Here is a 20594-nt window from a genome sequence, read left to right as displayed (position 1 = left end):
GATGCAGGGGATGCGGGTTCGTGTCCCGGTCTGGGAGGATCCCATATGCCGCGGAGCGGCTGGGCCCGTGAGCCATGGCCGCTGGGCCTGCGCATCCGGAGCCTGTGCTCCGCAACGGGAGAGGCCACAACAGTGAGAGGCCCGCGTACCGCAAAAAGAAAAAAAAAAAAAAAAAAAAAAAAACAAACTACCTATTATTATTAGCCACGTGGTTTCTGTATTGTTTTAATTACTTTGAAAACACAAAACAAGTTACAGTGATTGCTCCTGTGGCTTATTATGGACCAATGTGCAAGTTTTGAAAAGAATTCATTTGAAAAGAAACATGTACAAATGTATGACATGACATCATACTGAACAATAATTTCTAATTTGGTTAAAAATCTAGTCCTCTACTACTGATTATCAGAACAGTTTAGAAAAGCAAGATTGATTTCTTTTGTGGCATAAGCAAGAATTTCACAGTGGCCTAAGGCACCAAATGATCGCAAACCATCTTCCTGCAATTAAAATGGCCAGAGCTGACCCTCTCTTTATTAATCATTGATCTCTGGCTTCTGAATGCACCAGTGAGTTCAAGGTCTGGATATGTCTGACTCATGCTAGCTCTGTGCCATTAAACTGTTTTATAGGAAAAAACGATTCTTCAATGCATTGAGCCTGACACTTGAGATTCTTTTTATAATTTGAAAATTGGCAGTTCAGAGTATATTTAAATGGAAAATGCTACCGTTTGTGACCATCATCCAGCTGATAGAAACAATGTTTTCACCATTGAAATACCTGTACAAAAAACCACTGTGGCCAGAAACTATCTTGGACATGGACAAATATTAGTATTTTATATATAATATTGTTAGCACATATTTTTGTAATATTTTTTATACTCAGCATTTACACCTGGTAACATTCTCAACAGTATAAAAATTATATGAATGAGTTAAATTATGCTATTTATTTCCAGTCATGTGAAGAAAAAACCAAGCAAATGCATATATTGTAAACAAGGATTTTCTACTAATTACCATCACAATTGTATATTTTATAATATTTTTGAGGCATGACTGTGTCTCTAAACAATACAGAATTCAGTGGGAGTAAAATAATTAATCTCAGTAGCTGGACAGATAATAGTACCAAATATTTTAGTTTTTGTTATTTACTTTAATACTCATTATATGTTTTTATCATCTAAATCCTTACTGCTTTCTATTGAAATTTCTCCCAATTTTTTTCTATTCTATAACTATACCTTTAATATGACTACAAAAGCTAACCTATGGCAATCTTGGTTATTTTGACAATTGAATAAATATTTAGGAGATTTTGAAATTAATTTCATACTGGGGTACCATATTACCATTAGATATTAATTTTAAACTTGTGGGTATATGTATGGCTTTTTTGCATTATAATACTTTATTTTCTTAGCTGAATCTTGACATATAAATGGATGAATATAGTATTTTTCTTGTTACTTTTTCAATTGACTTAAAATTACGCTAAAAACACCTAGACCAGAATTATTGTCCTTTATACAAGGACATATATGTATGTCCTTATTGTCTTTGAAGTTGTGATAGAGTTGTTTACTGATATCATTTTAATCCATGAAGTTTCTTTATTAGTGATAACCTGTTATAAAAATGTATACTGTCTCGTCTTTATGATGCAAATAGCCAAAGGGATATCCAAATTCACTATCAATTTTGAATTAAACTTACGTTTTTAAGTCAGTGTCTTTGAAAGGAAATATAATGCACATCTTTCCTTTACATATTCCAGGCTTTTAAACTAAATGTGTAAGCAAACATGATTTATATTGGAGTAGAAAGATGTAGGCTAAGTGTACACTCAGTATTTCTAAGGATGAAATTTATGAGCACAGGGAGGGTTGAAGGAAACGTTTTAAAGAATATAATTTTATTCAAAATTTTAAATTTAGAAAGGAAGGGACTACTCTTCAATAATTCAAAATAAAACATAAATCTTTTGTGCAAATATTTTTATTCATCATGTATGTGGGTTAACATAATAAATGGCAGATTAACTGAAATGACATGATGACAAACCTAAATACCTTATGTGAGGTAAAACAACAGATATTCCCTTACTGCTCTTCTTATGCCAGTCCTTCCATTTGAAGAGCTCACCCATCAATGAAGACATCAATTTCAAACAAACAAACAAAAACTTCAGTTGGGTCTAACCTCTTTTTTTAAAAAAAATTTATTGGAATATAGTTGCTGTACAATATTGTGTTAGTTTCTACCGTATAGCAAAGTGAAGCAGCTATATGTATATGTATAGGTATATCCCCTCTTTTTTGGATTTCCTTCCCATTTGGGTCACCACCGAGCATTGAGTAGAGTTCTCTGTGCTCTATAGTAGGTTCTCATTAGTTATTTATTTTATACATAGTATCAATAGTGTATATATGTCAACCCGTCTCCCAATTCATCCCACCCCCCTTCCCCCTTGGTATCCATACATTTGTTCTCTATGTCTGTGTCTCTATTTCTGCTTTGTAAATAAGATCGTCTATACCAATTTTTTCAGATTCCACATATATGAGTTAATATACGATATTTGTTTTTCTCTTGCTGACTTACTTCACTCTGTATGACCATCTCTAGGTCCATCCACGTCTCTACAAGTGACCCAATTTCATTCCTTTTTATGGCTGAGTAATATTCCATTGTATATATGAGCCACATCTTCTTTATCCATTCCTCTGTTGATGGACATTTAGGTTGCTTCCATATCCTGGCTATTGTAAATAGTGCTGCAACGAACATTGTGGTGCATGTGTCTTTTTGAATTATGGTTTTCTTTGGGTATATGCCCAGGAGTGAGATTGCTGGGTCATATGGTAGTTCTATTTTTAGTTTTTTAAGGAACCTCCATACTGTTCTCCATGGTGGCTGTATCAATTTACATTCCCACCAACAATGTAGTCTAACCTCTTTATTGGACAAGTGGGGAAAAAACCTGAAGTCAAGAGGGACCGAATAGCTTTCCCTAAAACATTTGGTATACAGATCAAAAGTCTGCTTTTTGTGAACTGAATATAGGCCAACTCAGCAATGTAAATCACCTATCATAAGTAAATTAATTCTTACAATTACATGTAAACTATCGAAGCTTCTAACATGGATATTTAGATCTAGGTAGAGATGGGTTCACATTCAGGCTCTGCCCATTAAGCTATTAGATTTTGATCAAGAGCCTTACATTCCTGAGAATTCATGTACTAAATATATAATTTATCTAAAACTAGGATCACTAGATATTTAAGATTTAGAGATTGTAAAGTGAAGTGCCAACAGTGCCTGGTTCACAGTTGTGGCTCAGTAATTGGTCATCTGGGAAAATCTACCATTTGAAGTAAATATAGAGAAGATCATAAGATGTAGAAGTTACTTGGTTCATTTTATATTTCCCTACATTTCCTGAATTATTTTCTAATTGTATGGTGTATTAACTCCATCTTTTACATGTACCTCAGAGGTCATGTTGATATTTACATTTCTAGTCCTTTACAAATTTGGTGACCCCTCACTGTGTCTTTATTTTGTCATTATTGATAAAATATGCAGAGTGTATGCATGCCATAGAACTATATGTATTCTGGACTAAAAATTATTTATTAATAGCTGTTAAAACCCATATCTAATTTATGATCATTAAAACCATACTCTACAATGGGACCAAAACTTTTGGTGTTAAAAATGATTACTATTATGTATTATTCATAATAATAGTAAAAACTGTTGGTCATGGACATATAAACTTCGGAGCTAACTCATGTCCTGGAGTTCTGCATAAATTTGATTTTATTCTGAGGTTAAGGTATATCCTCAGGTATATCTTAGGATGAAGATGCCATAAGGGAAATATGAGGATAGTTACACCCTGACAACTTCCTTGGTGGGCTTGTTTCCAGCTCAAAGAGACCTAATCAGAGACTGTCAAGAATTCACAGCAGTAGCTCAAGAATTCAATAATGTTTATCATATATACCATAGACATACATAACATACATAACATATAACATTGCCCTTTGACTCATAATTTGGAGAAAAATAGTGCTGGATAATTTGTGATCTACTGCCTCTGTGAAGATATGATAAAGTTAATATCTTTTTTATTCAGTCCTTTTTAACTCATATGTTGGGGTCTAGTGGCTGCCTGGCGGACATTCTTGAGGGCTAGGGCAGCAGCTACTGGCTTTACGGTGGTCCTGATGGGGGACAAACAAGGTCACACACAATTTCAGCAAACACCTTCTAATAATAATAACAATAATATTTAATGTTTGTTAATTATTATGAGTTAAGGACTGTGCTAAACTATGATCTTATATAACCTCAATGTAAACATACAAAATAGGCCGTATTATTATATTACCATTTTACAGAAGAAAAAAAGATACTATTATTAACCTAACAAAAGGTCTATAGCTAGAAGTGGCAGAAACAGGATCAGATCTGTCTACTACCAAATCCCAAGATCTTGGTCACTACTGTACTGCCTCCTGCCCAACCTGTCTTTACTTTGTTATTTTTTTAATGAGTATTGTCTAAGTCAGGCGATAGATACATGGAACTGTTCATTACCTTGATGTTCAGTCTGCGATATCCCTGGTGAAATTGATTCTTGTCTGTTCTGAAGCCTAGCTTCTGAAATTTCAATTATTTAGAATACAGTAACGACATATTTATTAAGTTCTGTGCTGGAGGCTTCTAAAGGTATTTTCAGACTTGGAAAAGTGTTTTAAATTTTCTAAGATTTTGGGATATGATGGAATATAATTTTTTGAGCAAAGAGTGCACTATAATTTTCTTCACATGCATGAACTAAAGGCATAAAAGATGCAGACAGTATAGGAATCAAAGGAGCATCAGAGTAGAAAAGCTAGTGGAAAGCAAAAATTCAGCTCCAGTAAATGAATGGCTGATCCATCACTCCTTTGAAGTTTTGACCTGAAAGAATAACAACAAAAAGAGACTGAAGAAGGAAAAAACTTGCTTCCAAAAGAGTAAAACTAAATATGTCAGGTAATTTCCTCCTTTTTTAAAACCCCAAGGAAGCCAACTTATGGTTGGAGGACTTCTTTTAGGTTCTTCAATGAGACTAGAGGGAAACCATTTTTAAAATAGGTCAGTATCAAAGAAGTGTCCCTAGATTCACTCATGAGACAAGTCTGATCAGGTACTGTGATTATTAATGCACTCCAGAGCAAACTCATTTGACATCTCCTTCAGATATACAGAGAGATGTTTGGAATTATTTAGAAACAGCCTCTTTAAAGATAGTGAGTCTGTCTCGGCTCTGTGAAGAATGTTAATCGCACTCATTTGAGGAAATTTACTGACATGATGCATATAACTGGAATTCAGTTTACTGAATTATATGAACCCTTGAGATAGGCAAAAATTTATAAACCAGCTGAGGCTTTAACAAAAAAGCAAAGGAAAGTTAGTTGTAGATATTCCATTTATTTATCAAATATTTACTGAGCTCTGTGATTGACAATATGAGGGTGGCTTAAAAGAGGGAGTAACCCAAAAGTTTTGAAGAGTCAATAGTTTTCCATAAATATGAAGGTGAATCAGAATTCTAGGCAGAGGAAAGAACAGGGAAAAAGGGCAGAGAAATAATGAAGGGTCCAATCATTACATGAGGATCTTTAATCAGCTACAGTATAATCACTTGGAGTATTTGTTAAAAATGAGGTTACAGTGTCTTCCATGCCAAGTGAGTCATACTCAGTGACAGCATAAGGCAAGAATTTACATTTTACTAGGCACACCTAGGCTGTTTTAAAAGGCACGCCTAGGGTTTTGTAAGCATTAAGATTTGAGAATTGTTGGAATAGATGGTAGAAGTATTTGGACTCAAGCAACAGAATTTCACAATCTGTTTTACACTTATAAAGAATATGCTGATGGCCTGTGAATAATGAGGGAGGTTTGAAAATGAAGGAAAGTAACCTGTTAAAATTCTGATACAGTGATCCTTACTTCCCTTTCCCTTTACAGTCTGCTTTAATCAGACTTTAGTTCCTAAACACTTGTCAAAGTTACCAAGAAACTTTAGCTTTCTGCATTGCTAATTTTCAACCTACATCTCAGCAGCATTTGAAAAAATTGAATACCCACTCTAAAACATTGAATGTTTTTGGTCCCTAAGAAACTACCTGGTATTCATTTTCATTTGCTTCATAGCCCTCTCTTTCTACTTCTGCTTTATTGCATCCTCCAGAATCTTTACCTCTTTTTTTTGTCTTTCAATATTTACTCTGAAATAGTAGCTTTAAATTATTCATATAATTAGACCTCAGATATCTATCTCCAGACCCTTTCTTTTCCTTTTACTTTATACTTATATGTTCAACTGTCTACTCAAAATCTCTCCTTTGATGTTTAGATGGAGTTTCAAATATTTATGCTTTAAGGGAGATCACTCTAGATCCAAACTTGCTCCTTCTCTAGTATTACTCATCTTGGGTAATGGCACCCTTACTCCATCAGGCCAAATACCTAGTAATCATATCTCCTCCCTTCCTTCCTTCCTTCCTTTCTTCCTTCCTTCCTTCCTCCCTCCTTCCCTTCATCTCTCTCTTTCTCTCTTTTAATTTAATTTATTTTTTTTATGTTTCATGGTTGATCCATCAGCAACTCCACTGGAACTTTCCTTAAACTATATCCTGAATCTTACATCTTCTCACTAACTCCATGGCTACCATTCTAGTTCAAGCCGCCAGCATCACCTATTGCCTAGACAATAGCAGTAGACTCCTATGTGATCTGCCTGTCTCTATTCTTGCCTCATATAGTAAATTTTTCATGGTGATCCTGAGTGACCTTTAAGAACATAAAAATGCCACTGTCCTGCTCAAAATCCTCCTATGGCTATCTTACTCAAAATAAAATTTAAAGACCTTACCAAGGCTCACAGAGTCTTCTATCTCTTCTGCCAATATATTCTGTAATTATATTGATACTTTATTTCCACTGCTTCAGCTGTGGTGGACTCCTAACATCAAGCTTGTTTTTCTTCAGAGATTGGAATTATGGCTTCCTCTAGTTGGTATGCTCTTCTCCCAGATATCAGCATGTCATTCTAATTCATTTTATTCTGGTCTCTGTTCATATATAAGTTTCTTTGAATGTCCTTTTTATGAGCACCTTACTTAAACAGTTCTCTCTCCTTTATGTTACCCTATACTCCCCTACCATGCTTTATTTTATTCACAGCATTATCACATTTAAATTGTATCATATAGGTATTAACTAGCTTATGTATTGTCTCTCTTCCACATGGGAATATAAACTCCTTAGAAATAAGTACTTTATCTTGTTTACTTTTTCTTAAGCACTGGGCTCAAAAAAAGCATAGTAGTAGATAGAAGGCAGACAAAGAATATTTGTTAAATGAGTGAATCTTTTATACGTAAAATGTTGAAGGCTTAACAATGGCATTATGAATAAGAGTGGTGAGAAAAGAAAAAAGGATGATTCTGCTTTGTGAAATTGTCATTGTACTGACATTATGTTATATTGTACTATAATATGGTAAGATGAAGAACTAGAAAACATATGAAAAATGTCAACATTTCTATTATCAAAAAGACAATAAGAAGAGTAAAATGGTTAATCTATTCAAAAGAATGAGATGTCATCAACAGATCTGGGTTTGAAGGGTTCTTGAAAGTGGAGTTGCTGTGACAGAACAGGAGGTAAAAGAAGAAAATGGGCAGAGGTGAGTTGAACAGACACTCCAGGCATAGAGATTGACATTAAAAATCATGACTATTTGGGAAAACTACAAATAATTAATAATACTAAACCACAGGATTGGAGATTAGGGAAAATTGGAAGGTAAGAAATAAGGGTGGAAAATGATCACATCCCAGGTATTGTAGCTTTGAAGGCCATACTTAAATTATTGGGGATTAATCTAAGTAAGGGATGGGTGATATTAAAAGAGCTTTAAGCAAAGAGAAGATAGTGGATGTTTGTTGTTTTTTGTCACTACAGAACCAAAAAATTTTGGGGAGTCCCAAATAGCATAGCAGGATTTTAATCCTAGCACAGTGGCTGAAATGGGACAGACTGTACCTCTCATTGCTCCCTGGCAGCCAAGGCAAGGACATATGGCTTAGCCAATTGGATGCTTTGACTGGGGATTTTGATTCCTGAGGAACAAACAGTATTCACATGGTAGTGGAAGAATCAAGAATTCAGGACTCTGGTGGCCCATGAGTGTGAATTGCAGCAACACTATGAAGTACTGGGCACAGCATTATTAGTCCTTGGAGCTTTAAAAGGCCTTTTCAGCTTTCTGTATTTTTTTGATAAGGAGGTGAATGTTACAAGTTTCAGAAACCAGCAAAATCACAGATAGATACACATGGGGGAGAATTAGGGAAGGAAATATATGATGTCTGAAGATAAAAAGATAATTTTTATGAAGTTTTAAAGTTTTGTGAAACTTGCTGATAGGGAAAGATGATATTAAATGGTATCCTAGTGGTTTCAACAACTGAACTTCCTAAATTTGAGCACCAAGTTTCGTTATATTCATGGTGGTCGACTCATATTTGGTAAATGTATGTCAGATTAGATTAGTGTAGGCAGTTCCATATGATGGTTCTAACATAAAATTTTGATTGTCCAAGTTGATCAAAGTATTTGGAATATTGTCATATTTACACTTGATGTTATATACAAATGAAGCCTAAGTGAAGGGCTCATCTCTTCAGGGTGAATGAACTTTTCCAGTTAACCTGTAGTCAAATGGTTCATAAAGAGTTCTTAGAAAAATTTAAATGAGTTTGACTATAATCCATTGTAGGACTGGATCCAATAACAATAATGTAAGTATAAAGTGGTCTTTAAGGGATCTCATCATACAATTAACTTCAATTAATACAAAGATAGAATTGAATAATTTAATTTCCAGCTTTTCTGAGTAATAATATGATATTTTTAATGATTATACTGCTAGAACATAGATCTTTTATCAAAGTTTTGTCTATTAATTTAATGATTCCTTTTCTGTATTTATGTTAGCCCTAAATAACAGCTGATCTAAATTAAGTAGCCTGAATTTACTTAAAATTTATGCTCAGAATTTTAAATATCATAAATGAGCTCATTTGCTTACAAACATTATGATCTACTGTATATTACCCCACCCATCGAATATTTCGGACATCTTTAATGTCTACTGCATTGAAAGCAATTTAATGAGCATCAGTGGAAAATTATTATCTGGCAAGAATAGAGTTATATAATGCTATTCATATCATACAAACTCTGTAAAAGCATGACATTTTATATTATTTGAACATTTTTATGTATTAATTATAGCTAAACTACTTTGGATAGTTCATTGCAAGCTTTCATCAAAAGAGACTAACAACATTTAGATGTAAGTTCTAGAGGTAAAGAAAACTGAAATTTCAATTCAGTTGTTAGAAGCTTTGGCATCTTATTATTTTCATACAAAAAGGTATTGTGCAAGAAGCAGTTGTCTTCTAAATAAACTGACTGTATTCATGGTTTAGCAGAATCAGTTACTTTGCAACTGATTCTGACTACAGCTAGTATTTGAACTTGAAGCACTGTGATCTCAGGATTTTACCTAATGGCACATGTGAATCACTCAGGGCTGAGGCAAAAACATGCACAATGTACTCAATAATGATTCTGTTTGCATTAAAGAAACATTTTTCAAGGAAAGCTTCATGAAAGGGTCCAACCATGACCTTAAGATATGAGATTTTTCATAGAATACAGGGACTGGGGAAAATTCAACATCTTGTAAGGAAGCTCATTAACCAAATGGGTGATATAGCACATGGCAATAGGACTCGCTAAGCATTGGTGAACCAAGCTGAAAGTTTGATAGTGGAACATGTTAACAGATAATTAAATATGGATCCTTCCTAATCAATAGTGAGGGCATAATTACTTTTCTCAAGGTTAGTTAGGCAGGGTTATTTAAGGGGACAGAAGCCAGAGTGAAGGAAATCAAGAAGACAAACTAGAGAAGCACACATTTTGGAGTTGAGAAGGCTATTAGGAACTTCGGCACACTTGAAAAACCAGACTACAGTTTCATCAGTAGTCTCATTAGGGAACTATTAGACAAGGTCAAGAAGGCCTGTGAGAACTGATGGGTACATTTAAGCAATGCCTCCCTGCTTCACCAAGTTGCTCAGTAATAGCTGCCACATTTTCATGTCTTGAGAGGTATATACAGAGAGAGACAGAGAGAGAAGCAGAGAGAGAGAGAGGGAGAGAGGTTTCAGGGAATTGTCTCACATAATTGCAGGATGGCAAATTTGAAATTTGTAGGGCAGGTTAACAGGCTGGACCCTCAGGCAGGAGATGATGCTGCCGTCCTGAGGCAGGTTTTCTTCTCAGGGAAACCTGTTTTTGCTCTTAAGGACCTCAGCTAATCGGGTGAGGCACATTATCAAAGGTAATCTCCTTCGCTTAAAGGATTGTAAATCATTAGCTACATTGCAGATATTATCCATATCTACAAAATAACCTTCACAGCAACACCTAAATTAGTATTTGTTTAAAAAACTGAGTATTATAGCCTAGACAGGTTAACTCACAAAACTGACCATCACAGTATTGCTTGATATTTCAAGAAGGGGAAAAATAATCTAGGTCTGGGATCTGGTGGATAGCATCCTGATGAGAGTCACTAGTGTGGAAATTCAAGGTAGTTCCTCCTGTTTCCAGAACTAAGGTTATTTGTACACTCAGAGGCCCTCAGTTGAGGAGGGTTGAATCCCTTTGCAGAAGGATCTTGCAACTTGGCCAAGTGTATATACTCTTCCTCCAGTACTTCACCAGAAAGGTCATTTATTAAGATGACAGCCTATTTGAGAAAATACCCAGATCTTCCAGGAATTGGTAGAAACATGGTTCTGAGGAGATGCTCATGCAAAACTCTACCATAGTCCATGGTAGTATGGAGATAAATGGAGTCTTAACTCAGGGTTATTGTAAAATAGGCCTAGCAGACCCACAGATATCCTGTCATTGTTTTTCTAGTTCCTTATGCATATTTAGCAACAGGATCTCCACACTGGTTCCCTGACTTATGAAGTAATGATTATAATGGAAGGAAGAGCCAAGTATAAGTACCTGGAGTTGCCTCCTCTCACAGACTTATCAATGTAATGAACCAATACTAATCCTCTTTCCAGGGAGGGATTTTAGAGATTAGTTTCACCGTAAAAACTTTGAAGACACACAGGTGGCGATTCCTATTATATCACCTCCTAATGTATACGATTGATCTATGAAGAAGCTAAATGAGATTTTGAGAAAGACTGTGGATAATCACAAACTTAATCAGATGGTGATAATCTCAACTATAAGGTATTATTTCTTGGAGAAAATCAACTCAGTTCCTTACACCTGGTATGTAACATTGACTTAGCAGATACTCAATTCTGTTTTTAAAAGACAATAGACAGTCATTTGCACTTACCCAGCAGTGGCAGCAATATCCTGTAATCTGTCATAATAGAGTCTGCAGGAATCTTGATGACCTTGATAATCCAAAGAACATCATACTAATCCCTATGTTAATGGAATTATGCTAATGAGACCTGGGCATCAGAAACTAGTACATATCCTAGATGCCTTAGAAAGACACATGCTTGCCAGGGGTTAAAAAATAAACTCCAGGAAAATTCAGGTGCTATTAGGAGTCTCCAGAGCAACAGAGCCAATAGGATACATATCCAGAAGAGAGAGAGATTTATTTTAAAGAATTGGCTCACCTGGATCCCTGCTCACTTTTTATTGATTCCATTAAATCTATCCCTTTAAATATTGTTTCAATGGAGGCTTTACGGTTAAATCATCTGAGTAGAAATCTGTTTCCTGCAAGACTCAGATCCAGAGAGTATGTCTTTCTATCTGTCTTTGTCTCATCCAGGCCTAATATTGAGATGAGTATTTGTAAGGCAGTCAGTGAATATTTGTTGACTGATAATTATCATAACAACCACCATTTATTGAGCTTGAACTATCCAGCAGAAACTATGCTAGGCATTTCACATTTATTTCACTTTAGTCCTCATATTAACCCTAAAAGGATTTTACAGACAAGAAAAACTCAAAAAGGTTACTTGGGCAAGGTGAAACAACTAGTAAGTAGTGGCATAGGAATTTTACCTAGATCTGTTTGTAATAATATTTCACCATGCATAATAAAAATCCATTTATTTTCTTGCTATTAATTTTGAGGTAGGTATTGTAAATAAACCAAAAAATTCCATTCTTTTCCATGTGATATACTCAACAAGTAAGTATGCAAGAAAGTCTAATTCCATTATTTTAATTTTTTCCAGTTGCAGGTTTTTTTTATTAATTTTTATTGGAGTATAGTTGCTTTACAGTGTAGTTCCATTATTTCTTGAACACTCAGTCTTTTTGCCCTCAACTTGCCACACAATGTAGGTGATGTACTTGTCCCCAAATTATCACCACTGATTCACTGAGATTGAACAGGTAGCATTTAGAGCCACTTCATTAGTATATTTGCTTCACAAATGGAATTTGTCCTATACTGGAAGAAATGTACTGTACCTACTTCCCGAGATCTGTCTTAGAATTTTTTAATACCATCACTAAAAATAAAGACAGAGCCAATACGATTTTTAAGACATGGGGATATTATTGGAATCCCACCATCTGGCTCTACAAATTCTGAGGAAGAGTAAGACCTATTTTTCTGGTTTAATGTGGGAAATCTAATGTCATGATTCCAAAATATTTCCAGGCCCTTCCTCTAGACTATTATGTTTATTTGTAATACAGTAATAATTGTTAGGTATACAGAGTCTTAAAAGCCATCCCATAGCTGCTGTCTCGTCACATGATATAATAGATGGTCATGAGTAGAAATGGAATAAAATCACCAAACCACTGTCTCCTTTCCTGAGAAGTAACATGACTGTGGAGAGATCAGGACCATGTCTTTAGCTTCTCAGACCTGAGCAGAGGATCCAATTGGGAACTGACAATAAAACGTTCATTTTTTCCAGAAGACCTGGATCCATGTTTCCACCAGGGTGGTAGATTAAATTATGTCCTGAAGGATATGAATGACATCTACATGAGAAGGCACAGAAAAGTCCATTTTGAGTTGAGTACCCCACAGTCAGCAAGCCTGTTTGATCAGAGGACACACACAATAAGTGACTAACTATGTTTTACCTCATTTAAATTTAATCTAAGTTCTACCCTTCTCTTCTTCCATTTTATATAATCCTGGCACTTTATTTTTAAGAAAGAAGTTGCATTTCTATGTGCAGTCTCTTCTTTCAGCAAAAGTTTGAAATGATTTCAGCCTTTTTTTCCTCAAGATTTACTACATTGCGATTTCCATTAATATAACAAACGAGAATTTACAGATTTATGACAAAGCATGAAGGGGTAAAGTGACTTGTTGCAGGTTAGGGAGCAACTCAGAAACAGAATCAAGGAATTGCAGAAAGTAAGGAAATACTCAAAACAAAAGGCTGGTAGCATGTTAAAAGGATGTGGGAGATAATGTGAAAGTACTCCGAATGGCCGAGGCAGGAATAATTCAAGCAACAAAATAAAAAACATATACTCCACAATAGAAAATGAATATCCATAAAACAAATCTCTATACTAATATAACAAATGATTAAACAAATAACTAAATGAGGAAGAAGATACACATTTCCTATACAGAAGAATTCCAAATAATTTATGTACATTTATTACCCACAGTCTCCAGGAGATGGAAATTGACACCCCCACCCTCCCCTTCCTGATGCAGTATGGACTGTGCTTAGTGACTTGCTACCAAAAAGGACAGTATGAAAATAGCTGAAAAACAAAGAATGACTTTACAGTGGAGTAAGCTGGCAAATACTACCTTGACCAGGTGATCCAGATAACTGTCATGAGTGATAAGTAATTTATCCTTGATATGATGTGATAAGAATGGCACTTCACTTCTTTCGTCTTCCTCTAAAAAATCTATAACCCTAGTCTAAAAATGAGAAAACCATCAGACAGACCCAGTTGGAGGAACATTCTTCAAAATATCTGACCGGTACGACTCAAAACTGTCAAGGTCTTCAAAATCAAGGAAAATATGACAAACAGTCGCACACCAGAAGACACATGATGACCAAATGCCATGTGCTATCCCGAATGGGGTTCTGGAATAGAAAAGGACATGAGGAAAACACTGGTGAATTCCAAATAAAGTGTGGAGTTTAGGTGATAATTATATACCAGTATTGGCTCCTTAGTTAAGACAAATGTTTTGTAGTAGTATAAGGTATTAAAATAGGGGTATCTGAACAAGGGGCATATAGGATCTCTCTGTACTATCTTTGAAACTTTTCTGTAAAGATGAAACAAATCTAAAACTAAAAGTTTATCTTAAAAAATCAGAAAAAAAATCAGAGAGATTAATAGAGGTCTTTACTGTCCTAACCAAATTTTTATTATAAGATAGGTTTTTTAAAAAAAATCTATTACTGAGTAAACTCTATACAAACTCCCAGTTTCCATTGTTCAGCACATTCTAGTATTAGAAAAGAATGTTTATAGAATGAAGTAAGTGAAACAGCACTCAGCACATTGCCTTGTATAAAGTAAAACCCTCAATAAATGTTTATCAATTGATTCAATAAGATTGCAAATTATTTTTCACCTTGGCTTAAGGTACTTATTACTTTGTTCTGGTTTTCTTATGTAATAAGTAGATGGGTATAAGTGAGAGGCTTTTACACATATGGAAGTATTAATCCCTAAAAACTATGCTAATAAGAATCAATAAATAATATAGTAGGTTAGTCATCCGGTGAAGTAATTCATCTGGTGAAATGGTCTCAGTTTATCTTGGAGGAGATTTGAGAAAGGTCTATGTAATCAAGGTGATTGGGAAGTAGGCTCAGGAGTGCATAACGGGAATAGAATTGTTATGAAAGAAAAATAGGTGGATCAATGACATTAACATTCCTGAAGACAGTATAGTTAGCCAAAGTGTGAAGAAAACAGACCCTGAGAAGGATAATTTGTTAGCATTTCCCCAGCACTCTCCACAGATGCCTCAGGCTATCATAGCTTGATATCATTAACTCTCAGGTTCATTCAGCTAACTCTCCTTGCTCTGATTAATTTTATTTCCCTTGTAGATTTTTCAGTAGAAAGCGAATACTCTAGGGTCGCTTTGCTAGTTATAGCTCTCATGGTAACTTCATAGATTTGCATTCTGGTTTACTCACTAGTTTCTTAGGCATTTGGTTAACCTAGTTTTCTTTTTTCGCCAAATACGTGTAATCTTATTACCCACCTTATATACTAGTCTCGAAATTAAAATAAGTGACAAAATGCATATCTTTTGCTTAGTAAAATGCCTTCTATATAAGCAACCATTAATTTTTGAGTCATATTGTTGATATTATCATTGTTTTGTTGTTATTGAATCCTTTTCCATCTCCATTCTGAATTTGAGCCATTCTGACTTTAACCTGAAAATCTGAGAGTTAGATAATGGAACACTTACTCTCTTGCTGGCCGGCCTAAGCAGTGGATAGGTTTCCCCTCATACTCCTGTTTCTACTCTCACTTTCAACACCAGCACCTGAGGTTTATATACATATCTCACAACAGCTAGTAATGGTAGGTAGGCTACTTTATAGGGATCTCTTAATTTATCACTGAAATGAGGCACCTCTGGAGTGGAACATAAAAACTATTTAGCCAGCAGATTGAGCAGCTGTGGTAACTGGCCTATGTGATTTAAATTTGAGTAAAATTGTGTTTAATTGAAAATTTGGTCACTACATGAAACTTTCACTGCAAAGATTAGTACGACATTGAAGGACTGCCAAGGGTGCCAAGAATGTAGAAGGAAGATCCACTTAAGTTAATATTTCATGAAGCAGTCAGTGTTTTATAAGGCAGAGTTCTAGAAGATATGTATCAGGACCACTTTCATCAGAATCACCTGGGGCATTTGTTAAATTGCAGATCCCTTGGCCTCAAAGACATTCTGTTGGACCAGAATCTCCCTAAGGGGAATCCAGGAATTTGCAGCTTTTGCAAGATTCACAGGTAATTCTTATACACCCTACGATCTGAGGACCTGTTTTGCTTTATAAATTAAGAGAGAGCATTTCCTAATCAGTGTGCTCACAGATTTTATTCTCCGTGTTCATGCCTTTCCAGAGTCTTAAGTTTAAATCTTAGGCAAAAAGAGGGACAATATCAAGTATTGTGCCTTGCTAATCAACATTTACAGTAACATATTTTTAGAATATGTTTTGTAAACTAAAAATTATACTCTGCATTTTTAAATAACAGGTATTTTAATTACAAAAGACTTTAGTTCAGAAAGTTTAGTCTTTTTGCATATAAAGGGGTTTCTAGATGCACAGCAATTCTACTAAGCCTAATTTTTTTGTTTTGTATTTTCATTTGTCAGAATCCTTCTATATATGAGGTGGGTTTTCTTTCAATAAACATTTTATGGGACACATATCAGAATCAAGCTCTATCAGCTTAACCTCACTGATAGCTCTTTGGATTGGATTAATTTTCCCAGATTTGCTTTGTTCAGCGTCCAATATTTGCGGTCCTGGTGATATTTCTATGATGCCTGATACATGTTTGTGTTTCCAAAATTTACAAAACATATCCCAGGGAAAATACACCAGACTGGTTTATTTGCAGTTAAATGTTCATCCTAACACCAGTCCAGTAGAACCCATTGCAACAGTAAACCAGTGGAAACAATCATGCAAATGATTTCCCTCTGGTCACACTGAAGGAATAGAACTTTGAGTCACAGAAACCTATGTATCACCTGTATGACTTTGAATACATTCTGTGGGCTTTCTGAGCCTCTGATTACATACCTATAAAATGGATTGAACAATAAGATAACATTTGTAAGTACTCATCATATACCAGCTAAACAGAGAATAGTTGCTAAAAGAAAGAAGCCCTGAAAATAGTAGAACACAGATGGGAGGAGGCTGCATCTTCTGGGGCTTTGCTTTATAGACATAACGCAGAACTCTTCATTTTGAGAACTGGACATCCAGACTCTTTGTGAGTACCAGAACTATTATAAAAGAGAAGAAGAAAAGAATAAAAGTCTCATTTTGTGGCACAGCTAGAACTCATAGTCATTTTGTGATTTTTGAATTGTAAAGTGAGTAAGAATGTTATTTACTTCAAGAAACATTTCCATTGTACCATGGTTGCATGAATCTAGAATTCTTAATAAAGGCAGTGTGCTGTGAGAAATATCTCTTGATGCAGCTGACCTTACATTTCCTGTGCTACTTTTTATTCTTTGACTTAACATTTCCTGTCTCCCCCTTTATACATAATGAATAAAAACTGTCTCTACATTTTATATTATTGTGCACATTATCATTTCTTATTAACATTTTTATCTTCACAAAAAGAGAACAAATGCCATTTTCCATGAAGAAGAAGGAGAATTAAGGGTTTTTAAGCCTTAAAAATATTTATAGCTATTAAAATCATTACTCTGCCTTCTCAAAAAATAACCATTTTAAAGGAAAGGGTCTTTTATCTGTCTCCTGATTACACAGTGATAACAGTTACCTAATGAAATATGTTAATATAATTGGTTTGGTGACTTTAGTTTTTACAAAATAAGGTGAGTTAAAGGTAATATTTTCACGATATTGAACTGGTGAAGTTTTTACAGTATTTTTTGAAAAATCTGTATGCCCCCCACCCCTTAACTCAGGTTCAAGAGGCTGCAGGAGACTAGAAAAGCCACTCAGAAAAAGTGTGCAGTGTTTGAAAAAAAGTTTAATGTATCAAAATAGAAGGCCTTCAATTTGATAATTAGTAAAAATATAAATTAGAATGTAAGTTATTTTCAATAAAGGAAATCTTGTTAACCCACATTGAAATATGGGCCCATAATGTTAGATAAAGTTAGAATAGAAGAAGGAACTGAACCTATGGGACTCTGAGAAGAAAAAAAAATATTCTGGAAAAACTCCATGAAAAGGTACTAGCTTGAAGATTTGGATTAGAAGATTTTGTTTATTTTCCAGTTTTTTCATTTTGCTTTTATTACATGTTTGTACATAAACTTTTTTCCAATTATTATTTCCTTAGATTTTCAGAACTAGATTTATTGCATTAGAGAAAAATATAAAGCTGTTGCTGGATGTCACTATGAAAACATATAAACATATGTTGCATAGAAAAATGTTTATAAAGTTCTTACCAGCATAATGTCTGAGAATGCCTATCTGACTATATAATCATTAGTATTTAGCATTACCATTTAAAAGTTATTGCAAATAATTAGATGAATACAAATTGCCTCTTCTTTTTTTCCTATTTTTGTTTGATCGCTAATAAAATCTCATATATTTGTGATGTCAGTTTGTTTATTTATGAGCAATACCCATTTGAGAATTAGCATTTGTTTTTATGAATCTCTGAGTTCTCTTCATATATTAAAGGCATTCATTTTTATCACTCAAAATTGTTGCAGATGTTTTCTCAAGTTTGTCATTTACCATTTAAAGTAGTTTTGATAATTTTAAATACAAAAGTATAATTTTTTATAAATTTAAATGTTCTCTTCCTGAAAACACAGAAAGAAAGAAAAAACCCTGTATTTCTGTTTCCCAGTTCTTGTGTGACCAGTTCTGGCCAATGGAATGTAGATAGATGTTACATATACCATTTCCTGGCTTGGCAATGAACTTTTCTGCACTATCTTCTTTCAGCTTCATCTTTGTGACTGAAAGCAAATGACTTTGAGGTGGTAGAGACACGTAATGGTGAGAGTCACAAATCTGAGAGTGCTCAACCTGTATCAAGGTGTACACATTAAGTAAGAAATTAATTTTTGTAATGTTAGGTCTTTGATATTCAGAGATCATAGTTACCATAGGTTAGTCTAGCTTGCCCTAATATGTTACATTTGCTATTCTACAGGATATCTGTTATCCAAATCTTTACTATGAAAACTATTCATTTTTCCTTCCTTCCCAAGATAATTTCCCAGAATCCACTTTTATTTGCGATTTGTTTCTTCAAAGTACATGAATGTCTGATAAAAAGAGAGTATCCTTGTGATCATCTCAACATTCTCACGTTGACTCAATTGTATATCACCATATGCCAGGGTAGAGGTTGATGAGATATCATTCTCCATATTCCAATCCGTGACCATGTTTAAGGAAATGATTTCTATCAATTCTGTCTTTTTTTTTCTCAACAAATACGGACTGTGATGATACCTACATGTGATTTGAAAATAAAGGGAAATTACTTTTACAAATTGTAAACAATATGGTAAAGATCAAACCCCAAAGCAGAAGATTATAGGTAGGAAGACAAGTTAATATGTATTTGTGTGGGAGTCACCTAGAAGAAGCCAATCAGCCTGAGAAAATAGATAGTAAGCTTCAGAGGATAACAGGAGTGATTCCAAGAATATTGAGATCACATAACTTAATGAGGGCTTGGGAGAGGTGATTGGAAGAAATAGAAAAGAAAATACAAAGGGCTATTCACAAGTCAGTGAATCTGGCTTAAAGGACTATAGAGCATCTCTACAGAGTCATCTGGAGCAGAGCCATATCCTGTCTGCATTCTCGGTATATGGAAATTGGATGAATTTGGACAGTGAAGTTTATGCATCAGTTGTATGTTACAAGTAATTTACTCTTCTTTGTACCATATTAATCTTCATGATTAATGTGTTGTCATATTTTGAAATTCTTTCACCTTTGAAATTTTAAAAATGCCAAGATTTTACTATGATAGCAAACTTTTCTCTTCTACCTCTTTTATTTTGATGTTCCCAGTGTTCCCATGAGTACAGGCTCTATAGCAGACTTCCTGAGCCCAAATTGGCTTACTTCTACATTTACTATTTTTTGTTGTTGTTATGTGACCTAGATTCTGTGATTCATTTCTTATCCTTTAATCTCTTGTAACTTGTTCTCCAGCCATGCCTATCCTAAATCAGGGTAGAAATACTATTTTATTTGACTCTGCATTTCTGGTACCTAGCATCCTAGATAGAGTCACAGGAAAGATTAATTCTCAGAAGTTATTGAAACAACTTATGTCAAAATTTAAAGAGGGAAAGATTCCAGGTTAAGATACTATAGCTCTTCTGTATGTCTAGAATCTTAGGAAGTGGGGGGGGGGGGACAGAAATGTAAATTATGCAGTATTTCACAGATCAGGAGGAATAATTTTCATTAGTATTAAAGGACAACACTGCTGTATTTGAGCGACATCAAAAAAATAATGAAGGTTTAGAAATCAGGAACACACAGTTCTACACTTAAAGGCCTAGGGAATGAGAACCATCATATTTATAATGTAATGTATGTTATATATTTTGCAATTTGGTGAAACAAAAGAGTATTCTCTGATTGATGAATTACAGGAAATACAGCTTGGATGTCCTAAGCCAGGATAGATAATGGCAACATAAAACTTGAGCTTGCTTCAATTTATCTCTTTTTGGACAGGTCAGTC

Source organism: Mesoplodon mirus (assembly GCF_964341445.2).
Source record: "Mesoplodon mirus genome assembly, chromosome: 2".
NCBI classification, from domain to species: domain Eukaryota; kingdom Metazoa; phylum Chordata; class Mammalia; order Artiodactyla; family Ziphiidae; genus Mesoplodon; species Mesoplodon mirus.
Note: the sequence above shows the minus strand (reverse complement) of the source record.